Genomic DNA, 27,947 nt, shown 5'->3' with positions numbered 1-27,947 from the left:
CTGGAGGATCAGGTATTGAGTAAGCGAGTCCTGAAAAATGATTGGTAAAGCGGACTCCGGATGTGCTTGACTGAGCGCTGATTGGTCAATTGAGGGGTCAGGAAGAGCAGTTCGGCACGAGGATTGGCGGTGGAGTGTCCCATGGAAACCGAACCCGGAGCAGTGGCCAGGACTGGCACGGGGGCGGGGCAGGGTCTTTCCAAGGCGCCTGCGCTGAACCAGCTTCTCGGCGCCATTTTGTCTGGGCAGCGGTGGCCGCAGCTCTATCGCATATTAGGTTTCTGGCGAGACAGGAGGGGAATCTTTATCCCGTGGATTCGTGTAACTGCGGCAGCCATCCACCGTTCCCTCCAGGACAGCACCTAGTGAAGGTCAGAAGAGTCTCGGTCTATCAGAAAGGTCAGTTGGGAGCAGTGGTTGTCCGGTGAACTGGGGGATGGCGCAGCTCTAGCGGCCCCGGCACCGGAAGTGAGGGGGCCGCGCGGCAGCCATCGCGGAGCCGGTTCTCCCTGCGGCGGGGTGGGGAGCGGGGGGCGGGCGGAGAGGGGGCGAGGCTTCCTCTCTCACTGCCCCAGAGAAGGAGGCGGAGGGGACGTGCACGTCTCTTCCTCCCGGCTGATCCTTTGGGCTCCTCTCGCGAGTGTGAGAGATGTTCGGGGTCCCGTTTCTCTCAAAGCAGGGCTTCCTCTCTTTGGAGGTGGATTTCGGCCGCTTGTCGCCTTCTGCGCCCTGGGCCACCGGCTCTGGGCTCCTCCTTAGTGAAGGCGGGGAGGGCAGTGTCCTTCGGTAGGCCTGTCCTGCGTGGGGAGGTGTTCCCGCGTGCTGCTCACGCGCTTAAGCAGGGAGGAGGCTGAAGGAAGCGCTGGGTTTGGGTGCTGAGGAATTCCCTTGCCGGCACACACGCTGCTGCTCCGACCATACTGCGCGAGGCTCACGCTGCTTTTTGAAAGCAAAGATCAGTGGTTTTACAGGAACTGAAAACACCTTAAATAAAAGCACCTCCCCGATAGGACTTTGTTCAGGGCAGCCATTGATCTCGTTTCATTAGCAGGATCTTGTGTTCTGTGAAAGAAAACAAAACCACATTTGAAATGGTGGAAATAGAGTATTAACTCGCAAGTTGTTTTAAAGAATGAAATAAGAAAATGTAAAATGTCAACGGTAATCCACGTTGACTAAATTTACTCGTTAACAGGACATCTTAACTAAAGCTGAATCAATTTTTCATTCGTAACAGTGACTTTTTTCAGAATTACTTAAGAAAATGAAATGCATGTTAGTATTTCTCTTGAGTGACCTAGGCACACTGATCTCAATAGCAGCTTAAAATCATCCTCATAATACTTCTGTTTTGAACCCTGTTGCTTTGTGGCTGGGGCTCCAGACTAGAAAATGATCCAGTGATTTAACAATTTGTTGGGGTTTTTTTGGCAGTTGATCTAAAGGAAACAGGACAGCTCCGTGACAGACATCCGGAAGTATTACTGAGGTGAGTTCCAATGTCTGTAAAAATCTTCAGAATTGGGGAGACTGCCTGGAAAGTGTTTTTTTATGGACCACTAAGTAGAGCCATAAATAGCAAAATGGAAGAATGGTAGTTGAAAAGTCTTTGTGTGATCAAGGTTTCAAATGAGCCTGTAATTAACTTCCTACTGATACTTTAGAATGAAGTCTCAAAATTAGGACATGCTTATGAATTTGTTTACCCATTCATGCTGTTCCCATTTCTAGCTTTTTAATTATTTAACATTTTTATCAAGAAATAATGTGGAGATTTTTGTGATTTTTTTTTTTCCCTCCATATATAAGGATTTGGCGTATGGAAAAGATACTGCAATAAGAGTTTAGAAATTGTTTTTTCTTAAGGAAATTATAGAAGATGTAATACTGCTCAACTTCCCCAGGGGGTAATCACCTGTGATTCCACTACCGGACTTAAACTGTTATTATCTGATCCAAATAACTCGTGTCAGTGGGCATTTGGAAACTACCAAAAAGCCAAAAGAAGAAAACAAAATCTCTTGTATCACTGCCACCAAAAGGTGATTGCAGTTTATACTGTTCTTATCTATTATTCAGAAGGGTTTCTCTTTTTCGCTGGTTTTGTTTTACAAAATAGATATCAGTGTAGTTGTGCTCATTTTGTCCCTCAGGTGTTTTTTCTTTGTGGAAAATATTGGGAACATGCTATGTGTTTTTCATGGCTGCATAGTGTTCTGTAGGATAGATGTACCCTATTTTATGTAACCAGATCTCTTAATTTTTATAATAATAGTAAATGTCTGAATATCCCTGTGCATGTTTTACAAAAGATTTTCCCTGAGAACTGACATCTATGTCTAAAATTTCTTGCCATCTAAATATTCCCTCACATACTTGACTATTTCCTTAGAATAAATTTTTTTAAGTGGAAATACAACACCAAAGAGATTATACCATTGTCCATCAGAAAGCTTTTGCTTGCTTTTTTTGTTATCCTTTTTCCTTTTATTACTCTCCTCACCCCCCCACCTCCATTTTTAAAATTTAATTTAGCTTTATTGTTGAGCTTTTTCTCCTGTTTATTCAGGTAAAATTATCACAGTCTTTTAAGTCACACATATAATAGAATAAACTTGAGAATTTTTTTTGGATCTTAGAAGTAATTTCTTAAAATTAAATTATTTTTTGCTCTGGAATAGTTAGGTGTTTGTACAGTGAAACATTTTGCTACGCAGAAGTGACACTTAGAGGATACTAAAAACAAATTGTTTTTATAGAGTTGGTTGAGTTTAACTGTTTCCTTGTAGCCTGCCTTAAAGTTTCCCATATTTATGTGCATTCTCAAGGTGCCTCTCATCACGTTTACTTTGGGTTCATTTACTTTGCGTTTATTTACTTTGCGTTTGTTTCGCTCTTCGCCAGGTTGATACTCTACTCCCAGAGGGTGGCAATTGCTATTTTAATCACTGTTATGTTTTCCTACTTGGTACCTGCTATGTGCTCTGTCACTATTTCTTAGGAATCTTTATGTACTTTTATATACAAAATATGTGAAATAAGCTAACTTGTTTTCTTAAACAATAATTCTCTTCTCAAAAATTCATATTCCACAAATGTCTTAACTTTCAAATTTTTTTTAATGTTCCAAATAATTTAATACTGAGTTGGTTTGTAATTGCTAATATAATATAGATTTAGAGAACTCATTAAGAATAGTTATTCATGACTTTTTTCTTCTTTTTTTTTTTTTTTTTTTTTTTTTTTTTTTTTTTTTTTTAAGTCTTATAACTTCATTTTTTTTTTTTTTTTTTTTATTATTTTATTTTATTTTTTTGGGGGGTACACCAGGTTCAATCAACTGTTTTTATACACATATCCCCATATTCCCTCCCTTCCTTGACGCCCCCACCTCGATTCCCCCCCACCCTCCCTGCCCCAGTCCTCCAAGGCATCTTCCATCCTCGAGTTGGACTCCCTTTGTTATACAACAACTTCCCACTGACTATTTTACAGTTGGTAGTATACATATGTCTGTACTACTCTCCCGCCTCTTCTCAGTTTCCCCTTCACCCCCCGCCCCCTCCCATACCTCGAGTTCTCCAGTCCATTCCCTGTATCTGCTTCCCTGTTCTTGTCACTGAGTTCATCAGTACCATTTTTAGATTCCGTATATGTGAGTTAGCATGCAATATTTGTCTTTCTCTTTCTGACTTACTTCACTCTGCATGACAGATTGTAGTTCTATCCACCTCATTACATATAGCTCCATCTCATCCCTTTTTATAGCTGAGTAATATTCCATTGTATATATATGCCACATCTTCTGTATCCATTCATTTGTTGATGGGCATTTCGGTTGCTTCCATGTCCTGGCTATTGTAAAGAGTGCTGCAATAAACATGATGGTACAAGTTTCTTTTGGGATTATGGTTTTCTTTGGGTATATGCCCAGGAGTGGGATTACTGGATCATATGGTAGTTCTATTTGTAGTTTTTTAAGGAACCTCCAAATTGTTTTCCATAGTGGCTGTACCAACTTACATTCCCACCAACAGTGCAGGAGAGTTCCCTTTTCTCCACACCCTCTCCAACATTTGTTGTTTCCAGACTTTGTGATGATGGCCATTCTGATTGGTGTGAGGTGATACCTCATTGTGGCTTTGACCTGCATTTCTCTGATGCTGAGTGATGTTGAGCATCTTTTCATGTGTTTGTTGGCCATCTGTATGTCTTCTTTGGAGAAATGTCTATTTAGGTCTTCTGCCCATTTGTAGATTGGGTTATTTGCTTTTTTGGTATGAAGCTTCATGAGCTGCTTGTATATTTTGGAGGTTAATCCTTTGTCCGTTGTTTCATAGGCAATTATTTTTTCCCATTCTGAGGGTTGCCTTTTAGTCTTGTTTATGGTTTCTTTCGCTGTGCAAAAGCTTTTAAGTTTCATGAGGTCCCATTCATTTATTCTTGATTTTATTTCCCTGATTCTAGGAGGTGGGTCAAAAAGGATGTTGCTTTGATGTATGTCAAAGAGTGTTCTGCCTATGTTTTCCTCTAGGAGTTTTATAGTGTCTGGCCTTATATGTAGGTCTTTAATCCATTTGGAGTTTATTTTTGTGTATGGTGTTAGGAAGTGTTCTAATTTCATTCTTTTACATGTTGCTGTCCAGTTTTCCCAGCACCACTTATTGAAGAGGCTGTCTTTTTTCCATTGTATACTCGTGCCTCCTTTGTCAAAGATAAGGTGCCCATATGTGTTTGGGCTTACTTCTGAGTTCTCTATTCTGTTCCATTGATCTTCCTTTCTATTTTTGTGCCAGTACCATACTGTCTTGATCACTATGGCCTTGTAGTATAGTTTGAAGTCAGGAAGCCTGATTCCACCAACTCCATTTTTCCTTCTCAAGATTGCTTTGGCTATTCGGGGTCTTTTGCGTTTCCATACAAATCGTAAGATTTCTTGCTCTAGTTCTGTGAAAAATGCCATTGGCAATCTGATCGGGATTGCATTAAATCTGTAAATTGCTTTGGGTAGTACAGTCATTTTCACGATGTTGATTCTTCCAATCCAGGAACATGGTATATCCCTCCATCTGTTTATGTCATCTTTGATTTCTTTCATCAATGTCTTAAAGTTTTCTGCATACAGATCTTTTGCCTCCTTAGGCAGGTTTATTCCTAGGTATTTGATTCTTTTGGTTGCAATGGTGAATGGGAGAGTTTCCTTAATTTCTCTTTCTGCTCTTCCGTTGTTAGTGTATAGGAATGCAAGAGATTTCTGTGCATTAATTTTGTATCCTGCTACTTTACTAAACTCATCAATGAGTGCTAGCAGTTTTCTGGTAGAGTCTTTAGGGTTTTCTATATATAGTATCATGTCATCTGCAAAGAGTGATAATTTTACTTCTTCTTTTCCAATTTGGATTCCTTTAATTTCTTTTTCTTCTCTGATTGCTGTGGCTAACACTTCCAAAACTATGTTGAATAACAGTGGTGAGAGTGGACACCCTTGTCTTGTTCCTGTTCTTAGAGGGAATTCTTCCAGTTTTTCTCCATTGAGAACAATGTTGGCTTTTGGTTTGTCATATATGGCTTTTATGATGTTGAGGTAATTTCCTTCTATGCCCATTTTCTGGAGAGCTTTTATCATAAATGGATGTTGAACTTTGTCAAAAGCTTTTTCTGCATCTATTGAGATGATCATATGGTTTTTATCCTTCAATTTGTTGATATGATGTATCACGTTGATTGATTTGCGTATATTGAAGAATCCTTGCATCCCAGGGATAAACCCCACTTGATCGTGGTGTATGATTTTTTTAATGTGCTGTTGCAGTCTGTTAGCTAGTATTTTGTTGAGGATTTTTGCATCTATATTCATCAGTGATATTGGTCTGTAGTTTTCTTTTTTTGTGACATCTTTGCCTGGTTTTGGTATCAGGGTGATGGTAGCCTCATAGAATGAGTTTGGGAGTGCTCCGCCTTCTGCAATATTTTGGAAGAGTTTGAGAAGGATAGGTGTTAACTCTTCTCGAAATGTTTGATAGAATTCGCCTGTGAATCCATCTGGTCCTGGGCTTTTGTTTGTTGGGAGATTTTTAATCACTGCCTCAATTTCTGTACTTGTGATTGCTCTGTTCATGGTTTCTATTTCTTCCTGGTTCAGTCTTGGAAGATTGTATTTTTCTAAGAATGTATCCATTTCTTCCAGGTTATCCAATTGATTGGCATATAGTTGCTTGTAGTAGTCTCTCATGATGTTTTGTATTTCTGAGGTGTCCGTTGTGACTTCTCCTTTTTCATTTCTAATTCTGTTGATTTGCATCTTCTCCCTTTTTTTCTTGATGAGTCTGGCTAATGGTTTATCAATTTTGTTAATCTTCTCAAAGAACCAGCTTTTAGTTTTATTTATTTTTCTTATGGTTTCTTTCCTTTCTTTTTCATTTATTTCTGCTCTGATCTTTACGATTTCTTGCCTTCTGCTCACTTTAGGGTTTCTTTGTTCTTCTTTCTCTAGTTGTTTGAGGTGTAAGGTTAGGTTGTTTATTCGATCATTTTCTTGTTTCTTAAGGTAGGACTGTATTGCTATAAACTTCCCTCTTAGAACTGCTTTTGCTGCGTCCCATAGGTTTTGGGTTGTTGTGTTTTCGTTGTCATTTGTTTCTAGATACTTTTTGATTTCCTCTTTGATTTCTGTAGTGATTCCTTGGTTGTTTAATAGTGAATTGTTTAGCCTCCATGTGTTTGTATTTTTTGCAGTTTTTTTCCTGTAATTGATATCTAGTCTCATGGCGTTGTGGTCTGAGAAGATGCTTGATATGATTTCAATTTTCTTGAATTTGCTGAGGTTTGATTTGTGACCCAAGATGTGATCTATCCTGGAAAATGTTCCGTGTGCACTTGAGAAGAAAGTGTAGTCTGTCGTTTTTGGATGGAATGTCCTATAAATATCAATGAAGTCGAGATGGTCTAATGTGTCATTTAAAGCTTGTGTGTCTTTATTTATTTTCTGTTTGGATGATCTGTCCATTGATGTAAGTGGGGTGTTCAAGTCTCCCACTATAATTGTGTTACTGTCGATGTCCCCTTTTATAGCTGTTAGCATTTGCCTTATGTATTGAGGTGCTCCTATATTGGGGGCATAGATATTTACCATTGTGATATGTTCTTCTTGGATGGATCCCTTGATCATTATGTAGTGCCCTTCCTTGTCTCTTTTAATAGTCTTTACTTTCAAGTCTAATTTGTCTGATATGAGTATTGCTACTCCAGCTTTCTTTTGACTTCCATTTGCATGGAATATCTTTTTCCATCCCTTCACTTTCAGTCTATATGTATCCCTTGGTCTGAAGTGGGTTTCTTGTAGGCAGCATATAGAAGGGTCTTGTTTTTGTATCCATTCAGCCAGTCTGTGTCTTTTGGTTGGAGCATTTAATCCATTGACATTTAAAGTGATTATTGACATGTGTGTTCCAATTACCATTTTCTTAATTGTTTTGGGTTTGTATTTGTAGGTGTTTTCCTTTTCTTGTGTTTCCTACTTAGAGAAGTTCCTTTAGCACTTGTTGTAAGGCTGGTTTGGTGGTGCTGAATTCTCTTAACTTTTGCTTGTCTGGAAAGCTTTTGATTTCTCCCTCAAATCGGAATGAGATTCTTGCTGGGTAAAGTATTCTTGGCTGTAGGTTTCTCTCTTTCAGGACTTTCAGTATATCCTGCCATTCCCTTCTGGCCTGCAGAGTTTCTGTAGAAAGGTCAGCTGTTATCCTGATGGGTTTTCCCTTATATGTTGTTTGTTGCTTTTCTCTTGCTGCTTTTAATATTTTTTCTTTGTGTTGAATTGTCGTTAGTTTGATTAATATGTGTCTTGGTGTATTTCTCCTTGGGTTTATTCTGTATGGGACTCTCTGTGCTTCTTGGACTTGGTGAATTATTTCCTTTCCCATGTTGGGGAAGTTTTCCACTAGAACCTCTTCAAATATTTTCACAGACCCTTTCTTGTTTTCTTCTTCTTCTGGGATGCCTATAATTCGAATGTTGGTACGTTTAAGGTTATCACTGAGGTCTCTGAGGCTGTCTTCTAGTCTTTTTATTTTTTTATCTTTTTCCTGCTCTGTGGCGTTTATTTCTTCCATTCTATCTTCCAACTCACTTATTCGTTCTTCTGCCTCAGTCATTCTGCTGGTTAGAGCATCTAGAGTATTTTTAATTTCAGTTATTTTGTTATCCATTGCTGTTTGTTTTTCTGAGTTCTTATGAACTGTTTCTTGTACTTTCTCTAATTTGTTATCGAGATTTTGTATCATTTTTACTATCATTACTCTAAATTCTTTTTCAGGCATTTTTCCTATTTCCTCCTCATTTATTTGGTCTTGTGGGTTTTTTTCCTGCTCCTTTGCCTGCATGGTGTTTCTTTGTTTCCTCATGGTTGTCCAAGCTTTTGGGGTTGCTTGTCCTGGTGATAGAGGTGTTTACAGAAGACTGTCCAAGCCTCAGAGTAATGTCCAAGTATTGGATTAGACGAATATTCAGTCGGCTATGTCAGGTTCTCCGCAGCCCTTTCCGGTGTCCGAGGCCGTCTGCTGGTGTTCAGCTGGTTCTCTGTGGGAATGACTGTGTCCTTCCGTGCATTCCCAATGCATCTGTGGAGAGGGATGCACTCCACGTCTCTCTACTTCGCCGCCATCTTTTTCTCCTCTTATAACTTCATTTTGATATACCATAGTAGATTGGAAGCAATGTTCCTCCTCCCTCTTTGGAAGCTGAAATCGTCCTATGCCGAGACCAGCTCGGCGACTCGAGGCGAGTGACGGGTGCCGCAAGCTTGAAGAAGACACAGACACAGACTGAAGAGAAAAGTGGGACCGGGGGGCTCAAGACCTCTCGGATCAAGAGCCTTCTTTTTTTTTTTTTTTTTAAGATTTTATAATACCTTAGTGGAAGGTAACTGTAGGTGAATATTAATTGAACACTCACTAAATCATCTCTTAGGAATAAATAAAAGAAAATTAATTTTAATAGAATTGGTTTTGTAACCTATTTCAGTGAACCCAAACTGGTATAATAATGTTCCTACAAAATCAGAATTGTCAAATTTTTAATAATGCTTTTATGAAGAAAAGCTATTTTGAAAGCAGAATATTTTATTTGGCCAAGGATTCAAATGAGAGCATGAAATTAGCTTCCTGACTTGATATCTTAGACTGAAATCTCAAAATTGGAGCATCCCTGTGAATTTTTTTTACCCATTGCTGTGGTTCCCATTTCTGGATTTTTAGTTGAAGAACACCATGGTAAAATACTTGACATATAAAGATCTCATCAGGAAAAGTGTTTAGAAGTGAAGCAAAACAGTCTGTTCTGAGTGTGCGGGCTATGGAACATACTCAAAACTTTAAAAAGTCTTTGTCTTCTAGAGGAAGCCTCGCTTTGTGGAAAAATGAAGGAAAGTGTTCCAGTTTTTAAAAGACCTGGATCTGCTATCTGTTGAAATTGTATTTCTGGTATGTAATTCTGCTTAACTATTCTTTAGTAGTCAAGATTGGCCATGTTGCTGTTACGTGTGTATCTCTTTTAAAAAATGATAGAATTGGGCTTCCTAGGTGGCGCAGTGGTTAAGAATCCGCCTGCCAATGCAGAGGTCACAGGTTCGATCCCAGCTCCAGGAAGATCCCACATGCCGCGGAGCAACTAAGCCCGTGTGCCACAAAAAAAAAAAAAAAAGATAGAATTTGTCCCACTGTACAGTTATTTCTGTAAATGTCTGTGTATGTTGTAAAGTAGAATAGATTGTTGTATTGAATGTAGCTGCTTTCCTAATGGTTTTGTTGTTTTTTGGAAAGATACTAAATTTGCTTATTTGCAACCAAAGGAACCTTTGTAATCTCTGTATGGTCTTTTGCCCTAAGTAGATGTCATTGTTTATTTTATGGCCACATAGAGTCATAGATACTGATTTTCTTTCATATATAATGCAAACAAGAGCATAATTTTAGGATTTGGATTCAAGCCGATCTAGATTACCTAGTGGCATTCCTACATGGCAAGGATCTGTCCTCAGCAGCTTACTATCAATAAAAGGAAGACTGTAATTAAACATGTGCAAGTTAATATAAATAGTTATTTCAAAAGATTCAATCAACTTATATTGGTTTAACTTTTTAAAGATTTAAATCATGGCACATGAAAAAAATAGATTTGTCAAAGTTCATTATACAGTTGGATGTAATTGTTTTAAAAAACACAATTGTTTTATAATACAGAACATAAAGAAATTTAGCCATCATCGAAGGCTTTTCAAGATTAATGATACATAATATGTAAAATTAGAAGAAGGGAAGTCATTCTAAGTGGATGAAGGCTGTGAGCAAGGATGCAGTTACAGTAAAACCTTGGATTGCAAGTAACTTGTTCTGCGAGTGTTCTGCAAGATGAGCAAACATTTCTAGTAAATTTTAACTTGATAAACGAGTGGAGTAGTATGTGATGCCGAACGTCAGATGATCACAACTGAGCCAGTGGTGGTTCTCTCTCGCTGCGGGATTGTGGGTGATCGTCTCCCATGCTCAGATGCTCGGTCTCAGGCCATGGTGTTTGGCAGAAATCAGTGATATTTCAGAACGTTGAAAGGTGCCCACAACTGGCACTAGTGTATTTTTTATCACTTCAAAGCACCTATGGACAGTCCTTTGCTTTTCCATACAAGAGTAAGCTTAGGAATGCTTTACTTCATTCTAGGTCAGTCTCTCTGCAGGTATAGACCCTTTCCTCTGCTGCCTTGTTGCCAGTTACATTAAATACATTGTATGACAAGAGTTTATTAATACTGTATTGTAGTCAATATCCATGTGAGCGTATACAGTGGCCCCCATGCAGAAAAAGGTTGAAAAGAAAGGTAGTAAGAAGGAGGAGATGATTACAGTGGAAGTTAAGGAAATCATGGAGAAGCACGAATGAAGTATGCGAGTGGCTGAAATTGCAAGATTTTATGAGTCTGTGTTGACCTTTTGCACAATGTTAAAGAAGGAAGAAATAAGGGGGCTAGATGCAGCAAAAGGAGTCACGAGACTATCAAAGCAACAGCCACGTGCTCTGGAATGTGTAGAAAAGTTGCTTCTGGTTTGGATAAACAAGAAGCAGTTAGCAGGTGTTACTGTGACCGAGAACTTTATCTGTGAGAAGACAAAGGCCTTGTGCACCAACCTCGTAAGTAAACTGCCAGGTATGTCGACATAAAAGGAAGAAGGCTTCAAGGCAAGCAGGGGATGATTTGATAACTTTAAGAGGAGAAGTGGCATCCATAGTGTTGTGAGGCACAGAGAGACTGCAAGTTCGGATGCTAAGGCAGCTGAGGCGTTTGCTGCCGAGTTCCAGAAGCTCAGAAAACTGTGGCCTGATTGCGTTCTTGGACATGACTTAGAGGGGCTTGCTCATGAACAGGAGCTGCCAGTTGTCGATGAGACTGTGTGCTTGGGGAAGACCATGGCCCTGAAGCTGAATGAGGACGACATTCAAGAGCTGGTGGAGGAGCACGGCCAGGAGCTGACCACCGACGAACTGATGGATCTGCATTGCGAGCAACAGCAAGAAGTTATGGAGGAGATCTCATCTGCAGAGGAGGAGAGAAAGACAGAGGAGTCCCTGACTTGAGATGAGATTAGGGAGATGTGTAAAGTGTGGGAAACAGTGCAAAGTTTTGTGGAAAAGCACCACCCAAATAAGGCTGTAGCAGTGCGAGCACTGAATCTGTTTAACGACAATGCAATGTCACATTTCCGCGAAATCCTCAAAAGGAGGCAAAAGCAAGTATCGTTGGATAGGTTCCTTGTTAAAGTTGCACGAAAAGAAAAAAATTCCATTGAGCCAATAAATAGCAGTGATTCCTTTAGTGATAGTGAAAGTCATCCTACACAATAACCCTCCTCTCTTTTGTCTCCCTCACACCAGCCAGGAAGGTTTTAAAAGGTAAGTGCATGTTAATTTGTTTATTTTTCTTTCTGTTTTATATTTTTTTATTTTGTATTACAGTGTTGTAATCATTCTTTTATGAATATTTTTGGGTTGTGGGACAAATCATCTGAGTTGCCATTATTTCTTATGGGGAAATTCGCTTTGATATACAAGTGCTTTGGATTACAAGCATATTTCCAGAACGAATTATGCTCACAAACCAAGGTTTTACTGTATTGGCTTGGCCAAAAAGTTCGTTCGGTTAGTAAATGAATATATTGTTCAATAAAATTCTTCATGAAAATGAAAAATATGTCTTTTATTGTTACTTAAAACCAAACGAACTTTTTGGCCAACCCCATATGTAAGAAAAGCTATGTTTGGGTCAGTGAGTAAACCACTTTAAAGAGGATGACTGATTAAAGATTATGTTGGGAAAATTGTATGAGGCCAGCTTGTAAATGTTTCTAGAATTAGCTGCACCTCAGAATTATATAGAGTGCTAGTCTTTTATAGGTTTGGGAACTTCTAGAGGGCCTTGAAAGCTGGGGTATGAGCAGAAAATGAAGATTATTGTTTTATTTTCAAATTTTACAAATCAAAATGGAATTAAACAAACCAATTACTTCTAATCCCATCCTAACCTTGGATTTTTAAAATTTCCTTTTTTCTTGTCTGTATGCATATTCTTCCTTTAGACTTAGAGAAGTTTTTATTTTTCGTTACTTAATATTGTAATAGGCATTCAAAGTGACTGCGTGGTCTCCACAGTAATTTCAGTGTCTGAAAATATTCCATCAAACTGTTTTATCTCTAACTTTATTTTCCTAATGCTTGACCATTTAGGTTTCTAGTTCTTAAATATTGTGCTGTAATTATCATCTATGCACATACAATATTTTCTGGGTTTTGCACAGTTCTTTTAGGATTGATTTAAAAGGTCATTGTATGAACATTTTTGTGACTCTGAAACATTACCATGTTGTTTTCCAAAAGTGTTATAATATACACTGTTACCTTCCCTGTGAGTTTAGTTACCAGCATTGGGTAGCCTATAATTATTTTTGCTAAGTTCATAAGTACAAAATATGTTGAGCCCTCTTTTTCTTTATAATATATATATATTTTTTAAAGGACACATTTGTTCAGCGTCATGATCAGACTATTACATTTAGCAATCAACGGCATGGGTGCAAAAAAAATCTACATTAAAACCCTTTGTTGGAATGCTTTACACTTTCCACAGAACAGAAACTAAAATAACCTATTATACAATTAGTCACAAATACAGTCCTGGAGTTTTTTTGCCCATACACATGAGTATTGTCTAAAACATGTCTTCTTTGTAGCAGCTAGGCCCTGCCAGCACTGTGCTTGGCTGAGTTCACAAATCTGTTGTAACCTGTAGCTTCCCTGTCACTTCTCTGGCTCTCCTCTCCTGCTAAGCTTTGTTTCCTGGCAGTAATTAAAACCTTCTGCCACTGCCACAGCTGCTGCTGCTGCTGGAACCACCATAGTCACCTTGGTTTCGTGGTTTAGCAAAGTATTGGCCTCCACCGTCGTAGGGGCCAGAACTTCTGCCTCCAAAGTTTTTTCCTTTCATGGGTCCAAAATTTGAAGATTGATTGTTGTAATTGCCAAAATCATTGTCGCTTCCACCACCTCCAGAATTGCTTCCATCATTACCAAATCCATGATAGCCATCCCCACTGCCACCATATCCACCACCACTGCAGCTGCCACCAAAGCCACCTCGACCACTGAAGTTTCCTCCATGACCAAAGTTGTTATTCCCACCAAAACCACCTCCACGACCACCACCAAAGTTTCCAGAACCACTTTGAGCTCTTTGACTCAGTGAAGCACTAGCCATCTCTTGCTTAGACGGCTTTCCTTCCTTCACAGCTGTGGCCAGTCACAGTGTTTCTGAATGACAGGCTTGTCTACGGTCATCAAAGGTTACGAAAGCAAAGCCTCTCTTTTTGCCACTGCCTCGGTCAGTCATGATTTCAGTCACTTCAGTTTTCCCGTATTGTTCAAAATAGTCTCCTAGGTGATGTTCCTCAGTGTCTTCTTTAATGCCACCAACAAAAATCTTTTTCACAGTTAAGTGGGCACCAGATATTTGAGAATCTTCTCTTGAGACGGCCCTCTTTGGTTCCACAACTCTTGCATCCACCTTGTGTGGCCTTGCATTCATGGCCGCATCCGCCTCCTCCACGGTGGCATAGGTGACACACCCGAAGCCTCTGGAGCGCTTGGTGTGTGGATCCCTCATTACCACACAGTCTGTGAGCATTCCCCATTGCTCAGAATGGCTCCTCAGACTCTCATCGGTTGTTTCAAAGCTCAAACCTCCGATGAAGAGCCTCCGCAGCTGTTCGGGCTCTTTGGGAGACTGATGTAGACAGGACGGCAGTGGAGGGGGGAGACGTCAGCGATACTTACTCGGCGGTGTCCACAGGCAGAAAGGAGACTTGATAATTTTTTTGTTAACTAGTGAAGTGCGACCTTATTCCATAATTTCACTTACTGATTCTTAGTAATAGACAAGTTGTCTATTCAAGACTTTTGTCCGTTTATATATTAGAGTTTAGATATTTTATTCCCTAATTTTTGAGTTTATTATATTTAGTAGTAATATGTGCAGATTTTTTTCCATAAAGACTTCCCTTTTGATTTTCATTATTTTTGTTGAGGGTTTTTGGATAGACAAAAAATGTATTAGTGGGAAATTACTTGGAAAAAGCGTCCAGTGTGACTGAAGAAGTGATGCAGGAATTGGAGTTAGAGGGACAAGATATTCTTGCAGTCGTGTCAGCATGAGGTGAAACTGGAATGATTAGGGCTTGGAGAGAGAGGAAGGAATAGGTGAGCAAGAGATTGTGAGAAAGGAAAGGGTTGATAGCATTTGATTTCTAATTGATTATAGACGTAAAGAAGAAAGAAAACTCAAGATTTTAAAAAACGGGAAATAAGGTTGTGCCATTAATGAATTTGGAAAGTCAGGAGAGGCTACTGGTTGGTAAGGAAGGTGAGATCAGTTTTAAACATGCTAGTTAGAGCTTGAAATGTCTGGCAAGCATACGTTCTTCCTTTTGTGAAAATGCCTGTTAGGTCTCTAATTGGGGTAAGACATATGCTGGCCCTTATATTGTTTTCTGTATTCTGACTTTTTGGGGGGCTTGGCGTGGCTTGTGGGATCTTAGTTCCCCAACCGGGGATGGAACCTGGACCCTTGGCAGTGAAAGCATGGAGTACTGACCACTGGACCACCAGGAAGCTCCCTGTATTCTGACTTTTTTTTGGGGGGGGGGGGGTACACCACGTTCAATCATCTGTTTTTTGTTTTTTTTTGTTTTTTTTAATTATTATTTTTTGGGGGGGTACACCAGGTTCAATCATCTGTTTTTATGCACATATCCCCGTATTCCCTCCCTTCCTTGACTCCCCCCCCCTCGAGTGCCCCCCACCCTCCCCGCCCCAGTCCTCTAAGGCATCTTCCATCCTCGAGTTGGACTCCCTTTGTTATACAACTTCCCACTGACTATCTATTTTACAGTTGGTAGTATATACATGTCTGTGCTACTCTCTCACTTCGTCTCAGTTTCCCCTTCACCCCCCGCCCCCTCCCATACCTCGAGTTCTCCAGTCCATTCTCTTTATCTGCATCCTTGTTCTTGTCACTGAGTTCATCAGTACCATTTTTAGATTCCGTATATGTGAGTTAGCATACAATATTTGTCCTTCTCTTTCTGACTTACTTCACTCTGTATGACAGATTGTAGTTCTATCCACCTCATTACATATAGCTCCATCTCATCCCTTTTTATAGCTGAGTAATATTCCTTTGTGTATATATGCCACATCTTCTGTATCCATTCATTTGTTGATGGGCATTTAGGTTGCTTCCATGTCCTGGCTATTGTAAAGAGTGCTGCAATAAACATTATGGTACAACTTTCTTTTGGGATTATGGTTTTCTTTGGGTATATGCCCAGGAGTGGGATTACTGGATCATAGGGTAGTTCTATTTGTAGTTTTTGAAGGAACCTCCAAATTGTTTTCCATAGTGGCTGTACCAACTTACAGTCCCACCAACAGTGCAGAAGAGTTCCCTTTTCTCCACACCCTCTCCAACATTTGTTGTTTCCAAATTTTGTGATGATGGCCATTCTGATTGGTGTGAGGTGATACCTCATTGTGGCTTTGACTTGCATTTCTCTGATGATGAGTGATGTTGAGCATCTTTTCATGTGTTTGTTGGCCATCTGTATGTCTTCTTTGGAGAAATGTCTATTTAGGTCTTCCGCCCATTTGTGGATTGGGTTATTTGCTTTTTTGGTATTAAGCTTCATGAGCTGCTTGTATATTTTGGAGGTTAATCCTTTGTCCGTTGTTTCATAGGCAATTATTTTTTCCCATTCTGAGGGTTGGCTTTTAGTCTTGTTTATGGTTTCTTTCACTGTGCAAAAGCTTTTAAGTTTCATGAGGTCCCATTTGTTTATTCTTGATTTTATTTCCATGATTCTAGGAGGTGGGTCCAAAAGGATCTTGCTTTGATGGATGTCATAGAGTGTTCTGCCTATGTTTTCCTTGAGGAGTTTTATAGTGTCTGGCCTTACATGTAGGTCTTTAATCCATTTGGAGTTTATTTTTGTGTATGGTGGGATGGAACTTGGACCCTTGGCAGTGAAAGCATGGAGTACTGACCACTGGACCACCAGGAAACTCCCTGTATTCTGACTTTTAATTCCACTCTTCCATCAGACTTTTTGGTGCTTTTATTGGGCTGTCTTATTTCTGATTTTTAGAGTACAACTTGAAAAGTTAAAGTGGATTACTAAGTGAAATAAATCATTCTCAAACTAAGTTAAAGGAAGATTAGTTTTTCATTCTTTTTTTTCTTTCAGTTTTATTGAGATATTAACATTTAGCACTGTATAAATTTGGGTACAGCATAGTGATTTGATACATCATGAAATGATGACCATAGTTGAGTGAATATTCATCAACTCATGCAGGTAGAAAATTAAAGAAATAGGGAAAAAAATTCGTCCTTGTAATGAGAATTCTTAAGATTTACTTTATCAGCTTTTATATGTGAGGTAGAGCAGCGTTAGCTACATTTAACATGTACCTTACATCTCTAATACTTATAACTGGAAGTTTTTTCCCTTTTGACTACACTCATCTAATTCCCCCACCTCAAACTCCCCACCTCTGGTAACCACAAATCTGATCTCTTTTTCTGTTTCCTTGTTTTTGAAGTAGAACTGAGCAACAACTCTGTTAGTTTCTGGTACACAACATAGTGATTTGATATTCCTATACACTTCAAAATGAGTATCTCGAAAATTGTTTAGTTATTGTAGTTTTTCATTTTTGAAAAAAATTTAAAATATGTTTTATTTTTCAAAGATTAAATCATTTGAGTTACTTATAGGATTTTAGGTCTTCTCATTACCCCCAGTAGAATTATAACTTTAAAAATTATTCAGGGAGGGACTTGCCTGGTGGCACAGTGGTTAGGAATCCACCTGCCAGTGCAGGGGAGATGGGTTTGATCCCTGGTGTGGGAAGATCCCACATGCCTTGGAGCAGCTAAGCCCATGCGCCACAGCTACTGAGCCTGTACTCTAGAGCCCACAAGCCACAACTACTGAGCCTGTGTACCACAACTACTAAAGCCTGCAGCGCTCTAGGGCCTATGCTCTGCAACAAGAGAAGCCACCGCAATAAGCCCACACAGTGCAACAAAGAGTAGCCCCCATTCACCACAACTAGGGAAAGCCTGCACGTGCAAGCAACGAAGACCCAACACAGCCAATAAATAAATAAATATTCAGGGATAGCAAAGAAGATACTTCAGCTTTAGAGTGTGTAAGTGTGGCCAGGCTTTTTGTGGGGATGGGTAGTTTGGGGCAGATTTCTTAACCTCTGCCTCATCTGTAAAATAGGGATAGTAATAGAACTGAAGTGGTTAGGATTAGTATTAAGTGAATTAATATATGTAAAGTGCTTAGAATGATGCCAGATATTAGATGGTGTTGTTAATGTGTATAGAACTGTTACATGATGTCTGTCATTCCAAGAGAGTTTTATTTTTATTTATTTATTTAATAAATTTTATTTATTTGTTTATTGGCTGTGTTGGGTCTTTTGTTGCTGCACACGGGCTTTGTCTAGTTGTGGCGAGCGGGGGCTTTGTTGTGGTGCGTGGGCTTCTCATTGCGGTGGCTTCTCTTTTTGTGGAGCAAGGGCTCTAGGCGCGGGGCTTCAGTAGTTGTGGCGAGCGGGCTCTAAAGCACAGGCTCAATAGTTGTGGCACCTGGGCTTAGTTGCTCGGCGGCATGTGGGATCTTCCTGGAGCAGGGATTGAACCTGTGTCCCGCGCACTGGCAGGCGGATTCTTAACCACTGCGCCACCAGGGAAGTCCCCAAGAGAGTTTTAAAGAAATATATTCTTATATACAGAAATAAAGTATCTGGACTCTTTGCCTTCCATTCAGAACCTTCCTGAAGGTCATGTCAACCTCTCTTCAAACTTACTTCACACTTCTTCTCTTCGGTTATTATTTGCTGCTGTCATACTGAAACTATCATGGCTCCCCTGCACAAGCTGTGTATTTTCCCAGTTCTTTGTTTTTATTCATATATTTTTCCACCATCTGGAATGTTGCCCTGTTGCCACATATTCAAAAGCTGCTTTTTAAGTGATACTTTCTTTGATACCTCTGCAACTAGGTAATCTGTCCATGTGAATTTCATATATTTCCTTTTACATGATTTCTACCACTTTCTGTATTGCATTTTAGCTGTTTGTCCACTTATATGTCTTTCACTAAGTTATGACATCTTTCAGACAGCACTGTACCTTGTTCACTTTTATAGATTTAGAACCTGTCACAGGCCTTGGCACTTAGTAGGTACTCATTTGTGGAGTGACAGTTTATAAAAGGTACAGCAAGCTAAAAGGTGACATTTAATTGGACAGATGCATGCCAGTAAAAATGTGCTTTGTCAGTATTTGTACATGAGCAACATCTTGCCTGATGAGTTACTTAAAATGAGATCACTTGAGGTTTAGGCATTGGGTTAGATTTCAGAGTGTGTAGTGGGGTAGATCACTCTGGGTACTATCCACAGGTCAAGAATTTTCATTAGAATGATTTCCTATCGTTTTATAAAGGCTAGTGTGTCTAATTAACCACCAGAGGGATTGTTTTTCTGACAGCTAATTTTTCACAGATCTTCCTCATCCTCAGTGGTCCAAATTTGTGAAAAGTCTGGCCAGTACTAAGGGTACATCTGCCAGTAACAGAATATACAGACCACTGGCTCAATCAGTTATTGAAGCCATTATCTCACTCTCTAGGTACATATTTCTTATCACAGTACCCTAATGCCTCTAGGCGTGAAAGTAGGAGTAGGCTGAAAATAGGAACTGGATGAGATATTTCATGAGGACGCTTACTTGATCTTTAGTTACTGTAATATTGATGGGGTCTATGCCTCTAGATTTAGAAGAAATGGGAATGGTGGGAAATGGGGAGGTAAGTTTTAAAAAATCAGACTCATAGAGTAGGCATTCTTAGAGCTAAAGTGGCAATTATGTACTCAGCTCAAAAATTCTCTGAATTTTTACAATAGTTCGATGGGATGTTGGCTTGAATAAGTGTCCTGCTCTAGAAACACTGGATTTGAAGACCAGGTGTTCTGTGTTCTGATCATAAGCCTGTTCTCATTGGTCAGGATACATTACTCTACGTGAGTGTTTGCTTTAAAGTATAAGGGACATGGGGCTAGGTATTTATAGCTGTTAATACTTAATGTTTCTAATCCAGCACCATTTCAAATAAGAAATCCTAAGCATACTTCTAATATTTATGTATCCCTGAAAGGTTAAATAATTCTTAACAACCACTGAAAATCAGAAATTTCAGATATTGACTTGATAATTTTAGCACTTACAGAACTTGCTGCAAAGTTCCTATTGCGTGGGATCAAATTGACAGAAGCTTTAATGTCCTTACCTACCTCACTGTTTTATATAACAAGTATTCTGGTAAAACAGATATTTGAAATAATAGCTAAACAAGGTCACTGATTAATTTCATTATAGTGAAGTTTCTATTCTGTGTATGTGTGTGTACTGCTCATACACACAGCAGGTGAAAGTACAGTGCACTCCAGTATTTTCTCCTGTAGGTCACTTTTAAAAAATCTGTTGTGACCCACAAATTGATTTTATGACTTCTGAACCTGCTTTTGAGGGATAGGAAAATGGACTAGATAACAGTGCTTTACATTTGTTCGGTGGTTTTTAACATTTACTAGGCACTTGGATATATTGCCATACCCTGAAGTGTGATAGCTTGAAAGTAAAGATACAAACTAACTGTTACCTGAAAGTGCTTCTAGTTATTTTAGCAGTAGTGGAATTGGGGGTGGGGCATGGCAGCTGGAAGAAGTCTTGGGGAAGGGATTTTTTTTCCTTACAGTATGTTTGGTAGTGTGTTATTGACTCTGCTAATCCTAACAGCCCATTTAAGGGTGTCTATTTGTGTTTGTATTTATTCGTAGTTAGGGTATTGTATTTATATTCAAATCCTTTGGCAAGCGTAGACCAAAGATTTTCCCCAAGTAGGTTTCCTCAAACCAAACCAGAAATCTTTTGTTTTGTTTTGTTTTGAATCTGTGTTTCTTAGTCTCTATATTCAGTCACAAAACTCCTTTCAGTGTTTGTATAATTTTGGTGGCTTAGATCTTGGTCACACAGGGTAGGAAGGGGGATTCTTATATGAAGTAACATGAAAAGAAAAGCCATCTTCCTGTTTCTTATTCCTCTGTGTATCATGTGATACTGTCTTTTCAAGGCTTTTAATTGTCAAGGGAAGCTTGGTAACCAAGGCAAGTTTTTTGCTGTTTTCTTCTCATATTTGTAGTTCTGCATTTTATTACACAGTCACGAAGAACTTAGTCTGTTACCAGTAAATACTTAAGCCGCAAGACCTGCTTCTCTCTGCTGCCAAGTACTTCCTGTTTTGTCAGATTTCCATTTAGGGAAAAGAATGGGTTTAGAGTAGACAAGCTTGAGTTTCATGTTTAAAGCATCTCTCCTGAAATTCATTTTGAAAGTTGTCCAGATATGTAGATTGGGGGACAGGGATGGCATGGCATATCTATACATGAAGTCATTTGTCAGAAAGCTTCATTTGGCTTCATATCAGGAAAGAGAGGGTTGCCAACAAGGAAGAAAAACTTTGTTGTCAGAAATAATTATTAATGTATGACTTGCCAACATTGGTGGCTTGCCTTTTAGACTTTCCACGTCAAATGTGTTTCAGTTTGTGAATGAATCATGATAGTGCCTGTGAAGGAAGTGTTACCTGTGTTCATTTCTAGTAGACCTTTCCTCTAGAAATATGTAAGAACTGCATTCAGCCACATTTAATACATTTTCAGTAGGGACAGGTGAAAGGTCAAATGGTGGTTAGAATAGAAATAGGCTACATCGTGAATACTGAATATCTTTGGGGGAAGTTTGCAGTAAAATGATGTTAATCTTTTGTTAGTAAAAGTGAGTAAATATACAGCATTTACCTAAACAATGAATTATCTGTCACTTATTTTTATCCTATGAAATGAACTTCAAATTAGGTGTTAATAGAACATGTCAGTAGAAGTGTAAACCTGAATCCATATTGCTGGTAAGTGAATCTTGTGTTAAGGTTCTTTTGCAGTGGTAAAACTGAGCCCTTTTATAAAATTTTCTTTGACCATATTGACCTGGCCTGTCTTAAGTCAGAGCTATTTTTCTCTCTTGACCTGTCAGTAAAATATAAAAGATGGTTTTTAATCTCTGAACTCTTACGCATTTTCTTCATTATCAGCTCCCTGGCTTTGTCCACCCTTATGTTGGCAATGTTGAGAGAACTGATGCTGAATCATAACATACTAGAAACCATCTGTTATATATAAAGTTTCTACCAGATACTTCTTTTTATCATCTAAGTTGTGTGCTCGTATTTCTGAGACATGTATTTCTTTAAAAATCCAGTGGAAAAAAAGTGTTCCCAAGTACCCATCATGCCCTACAGCTTCATCCTCCATTTTGCTATGTATCAGAAATCTCATCTCTTGAAATCCTTTAATAAAGTAACCATTTCTGTTGCCATATTCTCCTTTAAATAAGCTCTGGCCAAATCAGTGATTCTCAAATTTTAGTGTATTCATTAGCATTCCATCAGGTACTTGTTCAAAATACAGATTCCTGGGCCTTGCTTCAGGTCTAGAGAATTCAAATCTATGGAGAATTCTTATGCAGGTGGTCTCTGAACAAGATGGAGAAACAGTTACCTACCACATTCATGCCCACTGTCATCTAAATTCTCTTCGTATTCTTATATAGATTAGTCTTTTAACTTTGTTTCAGTTATTGACATCTCAGATTTTTTTCCTGCTAACTATTGACATCCTTAGTTTTTCCCCTAAATTCACTGATTGGAGAGCATATCCACCAGATATCCAGGAAACTGTCCAACATTCCTTTGTTTGTCAGGATTTATCTCCTCCCCCGCTCCCCCCTTCCCAAAGCACACATTTGTAGGTCAGTAAATACTTAGCAGCTGTGTATGCATAATAATACATGCACATGTATTTCTAATATACCTTGCTTGTGATTTTTAAATGTGTCTGTTTTTCCCACTGGGGAAAGAATTGCGTATTATTTAACCTTATTTTTAAACTTCCCTGGCAATATGGTACATTGTAGACATCTAAATGTTTGCATTTAATCTTTACTGTACTATCACTTGGTTGCTGCTGACTCTTAAACCAGTCTGTCTGCTAAAGGTAGGTTATCATCTTTATATGTCAAATTCTCCCATACCGCATTAGTCTTGAGGCCTCTTGGCTTTTCCTAAAAAAAAAAGTTTTTAATAAATCCCATATGGATCATATAGTTCAACTTCTTATTTAAATGACTTTTTCCTAAAATTCCACTTCATGGTTCCACATATAAAAAAATCAAATCAAATTCCAAATCACACTTCAGACATAAACTCAAGGTTTGTGAGGAGAGAACCCTTTTTCTCTTCAACATCTTTATGATTACACCAGCATTTACTTTTTTAAAGAATTATTATTTATTGACTGAGGGGGATATACATAATACAGTGATTATCTCTTGCAAGGTTAGGATGGTTAAAGAAGGAAAGTAGTTTTATTTTTAATGTGAATTATCTGAGTCTTTTGCCCATTTTTAACGATTGGGTTGTTGTTGAATTTTGAGAGTTCTTTATACCTTCTGGACAAACACCCTTTGTTGGATATTTGACTTATGATCACTTTGAGTTAATTTTTGTATATGGTACAAGGTATGGCTTGGTTTTTGGTGTTGGTTTCTCTTTTTGCAATACAGATGTCCAGTTGTTCCAGCACCATTTGTGAAAAAGCACTATTTCTCCATTGATCTGCCTTTTCACCTTTGTCAATTAACCACATATTTGTGAGTCTATTTTTAGACTATTGTTTTCCATTAATGATGTTACATTAACTTCATAGTAAGTCTTAAAATCAGGCATAGGCCTTGCAACTTTTTTTTAAACTTGTTTTAGCTATTATTTCTTTTCCCAAATAAATTTTGGAAATAGCTTGTTGATTTCTTTACACACCTCCCCCCCCCCCCCCCAAAACTTGCAAATTTGATTGGGTTTTACATTGAATCTGTAAATGAGTTTAGGGAGAACTGACAACAACACTGAGTCTTCTAATCAGTTCATTTTCCTACCAACATTTTATAATTTTCAACACAAAATGTTGTACAAATTTAAATTTATACCTGAGTATTCCTGTTTTTCGTGTATTTTTAAGTGGTATATAATCTGCATTTTGCAGATGAGGGAATAAGTAACTTGCCCAAGGTGACACAATTATTAAGTGACAAAGCCAGTATGAAACCTATGTTACCTTATAAACCACTATCCTGGTTTTAATTATGATGCTCGTTTTCTTATTCTGAAATTGTGGTTACAGTGGTGGCAGAGAGGAAGCCCTAACTTTTTTTAACAAGAAAAATCTCATTACCATGCTGGTATAAAAGAATTGATTCCCCCAAAGTTTATATATTTCCTGAGCTTAGATTTTCCAGATCTATTCAAATCAAAAACCATGCTTGTCTTAATTTAGAAGCCTCTGATCAATACTGTTGTGTGTGTGTGTGTTTGTTTACTTTGGCTGCTTTGGGTCTTCCTTGCTTCACTCGGGCTTTCTCTAGTTGTGGTGAGCAGGGGCTACTCTTTGTTGCAGTGTGTGGGCTTCTCATTGCAGTGGCTTCTCTAGTCGTGGAGCACAGGCTCAGTAGTTGTGGCACACAGGCTTAGCTGCTCCGCAGCATGTGGGAATCTTCCCAGACCAGGGATGGAACCTGCCTCCCCTGCATTGGCAGGCAGATTCTTAACCATTGCACCACCTGGGAAGTCCCCAGTGTTTCTAAATATATTGAATATCTTATTACACTGTGTAGTTAACTAGCATGATTTCAGTTTTAAAAATATATACCTTTAGCATTTGAATACCTACTGTGTGCTCACCGATAGAGATACAAAGATGATTTCTTGAACAACTCCCTTTGGTGGGTGGGGGAGGAGGAATACATTTATTTTATTATAGTAACTTTTATTATGGTAAACACCATAATAGATACATACACATGGTCAGTGATGGAACAAAAGCAGATTCTACTTGGTTGGGGTTAAGAGTAGTGCACTCTTATTTCATGTTTTGGAATTCCTTTTAAAAAATCGTTTGAAAACTAAGTAGCAAGTATGCAAAGGGCTTTGAGAGGGAGAAATCTGTCAGTCATTTCAGAAGGCTTGTTTTTGCAGGTGGTGGGAGTCCTTAGGAAAGACCAGTTAAGAAATAGCCTCGGCATGGAAAATACAATATAGATGTGGTAGAGCACAGGAATGTCAAAGAGGTTCAGTCTGGGTTCTATTTCCAAAGGTGAGGAACAATATTAGAATTGAGTGTTTTACATTAAGACTTCATTTTTTTCATTCGTGGATTTCTTCTGATTTCTTAATAGCCTTTTGATAAATTTTTTTAAATGAGAAATATTAATTTGTAATCTTAATTTGCTCTTCAGATTTTCATTTGAAGAGTATTTTAATGTTTCAATCGGCTGAACATATTGAGGACCTACAACGTGATTTTTCTCATTTATTTTTCAGGTTCTTTTGTGAATGACAAATGAAAGCAGATGGATAGTCTTATCAGATAAGTGCTTTTTTAGTCTGAATGTGCTGAGGGTGAGTCAAAAATTATCCTCACTCTGGTTATATTAAAACTTCTGTTGGCCACACTGTCTTAACAGTGCTTTCCGTTCAAGGCTACTGTCTCCCCAGTCACCGTTACATCAGTTCATTTGTAACTGAGGTTCGAGCAAAAATGGATGCCCCGCTTGTGATTTGCACAAAAGAAGAACAGCGTGCAGTGATTCATTTTTTGTGGTCTGAGGGTGTACCTGGTGCCGTTATTTATCGAAGACTTCGTGCGCAGTATGGAGAAAGTGTTTTGTCGCGAAAAACTGTGTATGAATGGATAGAGAAGTTCAAGGAAGGTCGCACAGGTGTTAGCCATCAAGAAGGAGCCGGACGCCCATCTACGTCCATGGATTAAACGCAGAGGATTGCTATCCAAGGGCATCATGATCTTGCATGACAACACACGTCCGCACATTTCTGCGCACACGGTCAACACACTGCAAAAACTTTGAGGTGTTAAAACATCCTCCCTGTATGTAGTCCTGATCTTGCTCCATTGGACTTTCAACTGTTTGGTCCCCTGGAAGAAGCCCTGTGAGGACAAAGATTCTCTTCTGATGAAAAAGTGAAGACAGCAGTGCATTTGTGGCTCGCAGCTCAGCTTAAAACATTTTTTAATGAGGGAATACGAAAGCTTGCTGATGGACAAAATGTATTGAAAAGCAATGAAATTATGTCGAAAAATGATGTATTTGTCTTTTCTAAAAGTTAAATTCTACAGCCAGAGTGCAGATAATTTTTGACTCACCCTCATATTTTTTCCATAAGATGGCTCTGGTAATGCTTAGTTATCTTTAACTTCATTCTAAACAATTTTGTTTAATTGTGTTGACAGCTATCATATCAGTGTGCACTTTTTTAAAAATTATCAAAATTGGTGACTTTTTGTGTAGCCATTTTAATATTGCAGATGGAAGGGAAAAAAGCAAGTTAAAATCAACTGAAATGCAAAGAAAGATTTGCATGGTTTATGGAGAAGGTGCTGTAACTGATTGAACGTGTCAAAAGTGTCTGCAGAGTTCCGTGATGGAGACTTCTGGCTGGACGATGTTCCACGGTCAGGTAGACCAGTTGAAGTCGATAGCAATCAAATTGAGACAAATTGAAATCAGTGCTATACCACGCAGGAGATAGCTGACATACTCAAAATATCCACATCAAGCACTGAAAATCATTTGAACCAGCTTGGTTATATTAATCACTTTGATGTTTGGGTTCCATGTAAGTTAAGCGAAAAAAACCTTCTTGACCATATTTACGCATGTGATTCTCTGCTGAAACGTAATGAAAACGTTCCATTTTTTTAAAACAAATTGTGACAGAAGATTAAAATTGGATACTATACAATAATGTGTAATGGAAGAGATGTTAAGGAAAAAACCTGAATGAACTTTTTGACCAGTCCAATATTTGTAATCTCTAAACCAAAACCTTATTCTTTAAAACATTTCTTTTCTAGGTACCGGTATCGAGGTTTACAGTAATAAGGTATTCAGTCTTTTCTGAAAATAAATTTGTAATCTTGTCAAAGTAAAATGCACCAGCCTTTTTTTCCCCCAGAGAGACTAATCATACCTCAGTAGGGCAGCTACAGTGTCCCTACAGTTGAACCTAGATTATTATTAATCCTCGGTATAATATGTGTGAAAATCAATTCCTTTTCTTCTATAATAGCTGAAAAGCTAGGTGTATCTGCTTAGTTTTAGATTTATCTCATGTATGTTTTTGAGGTGGCTTAGCTGCTCAAATTTAAGTTTCTTTAGAACCATGTTCCTTTTAAAGAGGGTTATTAGCTATTCCAATGTGACTTTAAGAACTCACAGTACAATGAAAATAGAAGATTCATGTGCCATTCATACTTTGAAAGTTGGAAAAGTATATAGAATGGTCAGAGACTGGCTTATTTGTCCAATTTAATGTTGTTTCGGTGTTTGTCGAAGGCCACTGGTGTCATTCTGAGTTAAATATATGAGTTGTAAAATGTAGCAGGTAATTTTATATAAAAGCAGCCATGGTAATGAGATTCTGGTTTTGAGTTGTTTGTATAGTAGTTAACTATTCTCGTATGATTCACTGTTTAAACTATACAGATGCTCAAAGTCCAACAACACTCTGCTGCTAAACTCAGTGACTGTCTCAGGAAAGCATGACAGTTGAATGGAGTAATACTGGCATGAGGCCAATGAAGGGCGTGTGTATACCTGGCATACTTGGCCTGAGTTCAAATTGTTTCTTCCTGCTGTGAGTGCTACTGTTCCTTGAAGGCCACAATACTGATTTTTCCTCTCAGTATCAGTTCTGTTTACAGAGCACTTCTACATGTATTCTGATTTATTTTTTAAGCATAAAGTATGGGTATTTTTATTTGAACTTTACAGATCAAGAAATTTGACAGTAAAATAGGGACTTTGTGAATCCTTAAATCCACTGCTCAAAAGAAAAATAAAATTCTGATGGTTAACAGTGGCTGATGACCAACAATCATCTCACTGAATACAAAACTGGATAGTGGCATTAACTGCCTATGAAGTTGGTAGGTACTTTTTACACAACAGCCCAGCAGGATATAACCTTTAGATTATAAATGAGCGATGAAATGGAGTTTTGAATTAATCTGATTCCAAAGCCTGTGTGTGCAGTGTTTTAACTAAGGAATTTTACAACAGGCATAGAGCTACGTCCTAATGCTGAATAAAT

General features: G+C 38.5%; 1 long non-coding RNA gene across 1 annotated transcript; it reads left to right on the top strand.

Moving 5' to 3' along the window:
- Window positions 1-213: 213 nt before the first annotated feature.
- Window positions 214-27,934, top strand: LOC130852682 (uncharacterized). Its single transcript, XR_009053429.1, has 4 exons — window positions 214-399; window positions 1,435-1,489; window positions 9,390-9,476; window positions 25,158-27,934. It is a non-coding gene; the product is annotated as an uncharacterized LOC130852682 (long non-coding RNA).
- Window positions 27,935-27,947: the final 13 nt, after the last annotated feature.

Source organism: Hippopotamus amphibius, chromosome 4, assembly GCF_030028045.1.
Source record: "Hippopotamus amphibius kiboko isolate mHipAmp2 chromosome 4, mHipAmp2.hap2, whole genome shotgun sequence".
Classification (NCBI taxonomy): domain Eukaryota; kingdom Metazoa; phylum Chordata; class Mammalia; order Artiodactyla; family Hippopotamidae; genus Hippopotamus; species Hippopotamus amphibius.
Note: the sequence above shows the minus strand (reverse complement) of the source record. Positions and strands in the feature narration are given on the sequence as shown.